The following is a 6,007-nucleotide window of genomic DNA, read 5'->3' as shown; positions in this document are numbered from 1 at the left end:
ATCCAGTGCGTTGTGATTGGCCGAATACCTCAAGCGTGTGACGGAAATGTTACGCCCATTACCATATTTTGATGCCCTGTCCGGCCGGAGCGACGAGACAAAAACATTAAAACCCAAACCCAATATAAGCGAGGCATTTGTAGCATCGCAGATTGTGACTTATAAAAATGTAAAATTTTCAATTGTAATTGACTTGTAAAATTGAGAGTATATGTAACATGTATATGTACATAAAACAGTCTGTGTTTATGATATGACTATATAAATCGCCATATAGTGATTTTCCAATTTAAAATGTGACAATCTCATAGCAACTCGTAACTATTTTACATTTTAGCGAATAAATGGCTAAATCTGCTCATGCCCCAGTGAGGGTTATGTTGGCTTAGGGGCAGGCCTTCATGCTTACTTTTTCTAAAAATCGTATGTTACGATTCACATAGTACGAATTCATACAAAATCGCCACACCGTAAAATACATATGTTTTCCCGTGAGACCAGGTTGGTACTGTATAATACATAGTGACTGTATGGACTGTTTTAGGAATGGGAGTGACATTTTTTGGGGCAAATTTTAATTTGACGATAATTCCAGTGTTATGCTTCAGGTTTAATGGTGAGTGCAAGGTAAAATGTACGTAGGCTAGCTAAAATTTACAACAATGAAGGTAAACTAAGTTTCGAGAAAGACAATAGGACTTCTTGTCTCCAGTTCCAGCACTACAATTACAACACATCAGTAATGGGAAAGACAAGTTATTTTTTTGGTAGTAAACCAAAAAAATTAACATGGAATAAAAATCAGGGTTTTTTTACACAACACCGTTTTCAACTAAAAATGCATTTTGGCCATTCATTTATACAACAAGATTTTGGGGGCCTGAAAACGAAACATTTGAAAATGGGTTTCAAAATGCGAGGTTTTGAAAACTATACCGTTAGCATTTCTGTGAAAACCACAAAACATGAATTTGTGAAAATGGCGATGCAAATGCGATGTGTTAAATCTATAGGAATGTGCAGGAGAAGTGACATCAACTACTGGCCTGGCATGCATAATACCGCGTTTTAGTTGTTTTCATGGATCCGTTTGAACAGGGATTGTTTTGACAACATTGCCGCATGCAAAACTTCTCATAAACGTAAAGTTTCAAGTTGAATTTATTTATAAAGCACATTTAAAAAACCTTGGTTGACCAAAGTGCTGTACAAAATGGTGTACGTTCATCACCCAAATTAAAATAGACATTCACAGAACATTGAAAGTACAAGAATACAAATAGGTTTTAAAAATACTTTTAAACTCAGACACTGTAGTCACTGTTCTGATAGATAATGGTAATTTATTCCATAATTTGGTTCTGGCTACTGCAAAAGATCTGTCACCCCTGCATTGCAATCTAGATCTGGGTACCTGTAGAAGATGACTGGCCTGTGATCAGAGTAATCTGGCAGGATTGTAATCAGCAATCAACTCTGAAAGGTATTGAGGAGCTAGATTTGTATTTGTATACAAACAACAACATTTTTAATTAAATGAGATAAAGAATCGGTAGCCACTAGCCAGTGCAGAAAACTTAAAATAGGCCTGATGTGGTCCCTTTTGCGACTGCCTATGAGCAAACATGCAGCTGCGTTTTGGACCAGTTGAAGTCTATGAAGACATGAGACAGGCAGCCCATGATACAGCAAATTGCAATAATCAAGCTGTGATGATATAAAAGCATGAATTACAATCTCTAAACACTTTCAGTTTAGGAAGGGATTACACCTTTAGCTAATCTTCAAAGGTGATAAAAATTGGAATTGACAACAGAATTGATTAGTTTGTTCAGCTTTAGGCCACTATCCAGAATAAAATCCAGATCCTTGACATCAAGTGAGCGATATGGAGTGAGAGAGCCCAAGTCTACAGCACTCAGATCAGTTTTCTCGGTAGGCCCAAACAGAACAATTTGTGTTTTGTCATCATTCAGGTGCAGAAAATTATTGGTTAGCCATGTTTACAATTCTTGGAGACAGGCTATTAATTGATTTATGGCAGACCTGTCTTTACGCCTAAATGGTATGTAAAGCTGAGTATCATCTGCATAACAATGATACGACACACCATATCTCCTAAATATAGAACCAATGGGTAACATGTACAGTGAAAACCGCAACGGTGCCAAAGTTGAACCCTGAGGGACACCACATGTAACATGCGCTACAGTAGAAAAATGCTTGCCTATATTTACTGAGAATCTTCTGTTGGACAGAAAGGTCCGAAACCAGTTGAGTACAGTGCCTCTAACACCAATGCAGTGCTCCAAGCGAGACAGCAAGAGACCACGGTCAACAAAATCAAACGCAGAGCTGAGATCTAACATCATTAAGGCCATAGTATTACCAGCATCAGTAGACATTAAAATGTCATTAAAAACTTTCAAAAAGGCAGACTCTGTGCTGTGTAGGGTTTTAAAACCAGATTGAAAAACATCATAAATACTGTTACTATTCAAATAATTTTGCATCTGCATAAACACTATTTTTCCAAAACTTTTGATAAGAACGGCAGATTGGAGATTGGTCTAAAATTTGAATAAACTTCAGGATCAGTTGAAGGCTTCTTAGGGATCGGTGACACAGAAGCTAGTTTAAAACAATCCGGAACAGTCCCTGTCAAAAGGCAGTTGTTTATGATATTCACTAAATCAGGTCTGATTGTATCAAAAATTTGTTCTACATATCGTGAGGGCAAAGCATTGTAGGAAACTTTTTCCTCGTCGAAGCAGAAACCAGGAGACTTTGGGATATCTTTCATACAGAAGTCACTCTTTATTGAGAACTCGCTGTGCGTCGCTGCAGTCATCCAAGTCTGACTAACGTAGTGATACATTGTGTTTATATACATTTTAAGGGGGTGGGATACATTCAGTAGAGGTGGAGACAATCTAACCCATAGCATGCAAATGCAATACAGGAATCAGCCCGTTACCGGAATTTCTCCAGCCCTGATCTCATCAGCATAACAGTGTCATTCAAATGCATAGGTGCTAATCCAATCAGTCTGACAGTCCTAATACCATCAGCATAACTACTCAAAGACTGGGGCAGAGGCACCAAGAGCCATTACAAACAAAAGGTGATTGTCTCAGTAATCTGGTTCATTTTACTAACAATAAGAGAACAGGAACAGACAGGAACCTCTTGCCACACCTTGCTCAAGACAATCATTTGTCCGATGCAATTTACCCTAAACGACTTCACCTTAGTTTTTCATGTGATGCTATGTCAGAACATAGGATCAGCATATTTTAAACAGATTCTTAAATTTGTAATCCCACAGCATCATGAGGGGAAAAGGTGGATTTTAATTTTAGAGTGATTTCTTTACATGTCTGTAAAGAAACTAATTCAAATCCGCTCCATAGAGTAGTGGATAAAATGGGGTCTGGAATAGAATTCGCCATCATAGATAAATGAGCCCAGGCATTTTTTACTTTATCTAAGAAGTACTTAAGAAAGTTTTCACATAAGAAGAAATCTCTGGAAATTGGTGGATTTAAAACAAGGGAGTCAATAGTTGAAAATAGAATTCTAGAAGAGTAAGAGTTTTTGATTGTGCAAGGAGTCTTTCAGCATTTAATAAACTTTAAGCCCATCCTTCTTCCACTTGTGTTCACACTGGTGATACTGCTGTTTAAGCACCTGAATATCGCTGTTCATCCATGGTTGGGATTTACGTTAAAGATTGATAAGCTTTTGAGGTGCAATAATGTCTAAGATATCACAACATCTGTTATTTAACAATTGCATCCGATCATCAACATTCAAGTGGGAAGAAACAAGATCTAAAGTAAGTGGTTGGTATTGCTCCAGATACATCTTAGAAAATGCATTACTCGATTGAGCAGTCAGAGTACGAGACCAGCATGCTTGAGTTGGTATGGTACTTGGTAGAGAAGGAAGAAGAGTAATGAACAGCACTGGTTTATGATCAGAGAAGGAAGTGTCACTAGTGACAACATCAGCAATAGACAAACCATAAGTCAATATCATATCTAATGTATGACCAAGACAGTTGCGGGGAATCTCATTGAACATGAGATGATCTGCTTAGTGAGCGCAGATTACTATGGTCGGCCTTCTTTCGCCGAATCCAAGGGGAGTTGGGTCGTGAAAGGTAGACAGGTGAGTCCTGCAAGTTACAAGTCAAGTCTACACACAGTAGAATCCCGTGGAGAGTGGCAGTAAAAAGACATGGGAGACAGTAAAAAGAATAGAAACACAACAAATAGCACAGAGAGTATGAATGGGCGATACCACTTATTTTGTTTTCGATATGATACCGATACTTTTAAAGGCCAGTATCATCGATATCGATACCCATATGATACTTTTGAACTAAACTTTTAAATTATGAAATTTATGAAATTATTAAATTACTAAGAGTAAAATGGGTAATGATACCCACTTAACTTTATATCTGAAACGCATTTTAACATTCAATATGCCTTAATTGCAATTTACTAGGTTATATTTTTGTTTACACATGGTTAAAATATGTTGACCCTAGTGGTAAGGTAACCATGGAAATCAAATAATATAGTTGAACTACGGTCACTTTAGTAAAACCACCATGGTTCATTTTCATGAGGGACTGCCAATGAAAGGCTGTTGCATGCATACAGTATAACATTTTTATTCTGACAGCTATGATTTATATTAACATTACAGAATAAAACATGATCAATATGAACTTTTAACGTTCAGTTTAAATAAATGTAATTGCACAAACTGTAGGCTACAATTATTGTGAAATAACTCAAACATATATGTTTTTTCTGTCCTCTGATAAGAATTGTTCTGGGCTGTCATCAGGGATGAGCAGTATTTCAGATACATGTATTTAAAATACTTATTTGAAATGCAAAATACTATTTTGTATTTTAAAGCCTTTGGAAAAAATCCAATGTAATTTGTATTTAAATACATTTAAGATTAGTATTTTTGTATTTTCAAAATATATAAAATACTTTGTGCCAGTCTTTATCAGGGTGCTGATTTTGTGCATCAACTAGTTCAGACACGCACCCTCCCCTGCCCTGAACCCCGACATTAATCACGTGAGCTGCAGCTGTACAGTACAGAGTGACTTTTCTGGAATAAGATAAGATGAGGATGTCATGGTTAATTGTACTTGTTGATTAAAGTTAAAATAGTGCATCATTCAGATTTGCCTTCGGGTTAATATGAAAGAAGAAAAGAGCACCGAATAGTTTTAGCCAATCAGTTTTGATAGTTAATCGGTTATTGTTTTTATCAAGTAGCTTGTCAAATGTGTTTAAACCATTACTGCATGTTAGGGCTGGGTGATATGACAATACATATCATGGCGATGATATAAAGTGTGAATAGTTCAATCAACTGTGAATTGATTGAACTTTTTCTAAATCGTTTACATAGAAAAAGGCCTATATATCTGTAAGCAAATATATCTGTGTAGCTTTTAGTGGGAAAACGTTGGAGTGGAAAAAGAAGCACGGACGAATGGTCGTCGTTGCTTGGTGCAATCACACTTATTATAAGTGCAGTGTGCCGCAAAAGGAAATTCAAGTTCACTCTGGCAGGCAGTTTTTTGTGCACGCTCCAAGACGGAGTGGAACGGCGACAAGTAGGCCTACACCTCTGACTAAAGGCCCTTTCACACGGGACGCAGCAGGCGGTGGAATCACCGTGCAGCTGCCGCTTTCTCTTGTAGTGGAAGCGGTTTGTGCAGTTGAAGCCTTGTTCATACTTTGCCTGCCTCTACACCGCGAACTTGCACTCCGCTCTAAAAGGTTGCAGCTTTTTTGACTCTTGCTTGACACTTTTTACACTTGATTGCCGTTGTATAATTCTGTGAAACGACAGGGGGGCAACTTGGAGTAATTGTTCTCCAAACCATCAGAAATCAGCGGTGAGAGGAAGTAGTTTGCAGAGTAGTTTGTCAAACAATAATTTCTTGAGAAGTTTATGAATAATG

Source organism: Sinocyclocheilus grahami, unplaced genomic scaffold (assembly GCF_001515645.1).
Source record: "Sinocyclocheilus grahami isolate Dianchi unplaced genomic scaffold, SAMN03320097.WGS_v1.1 scaffold1402.1, whole genome shotgun sequence".
In the NCBI taxonomy this organism is placed as follows: domain Eukaryota; kingdom Metazoa; phylum Chordata; class Actinopteri; order Cypriniformes; family Cyprinidae; genus Sinocyclocheilus; species Sinocyclocheilus grahami.
The sequence above is the reverse complement of the archived record's forward strand: the minus strand, read 5'-3'. Positions refer to the sequence as shown.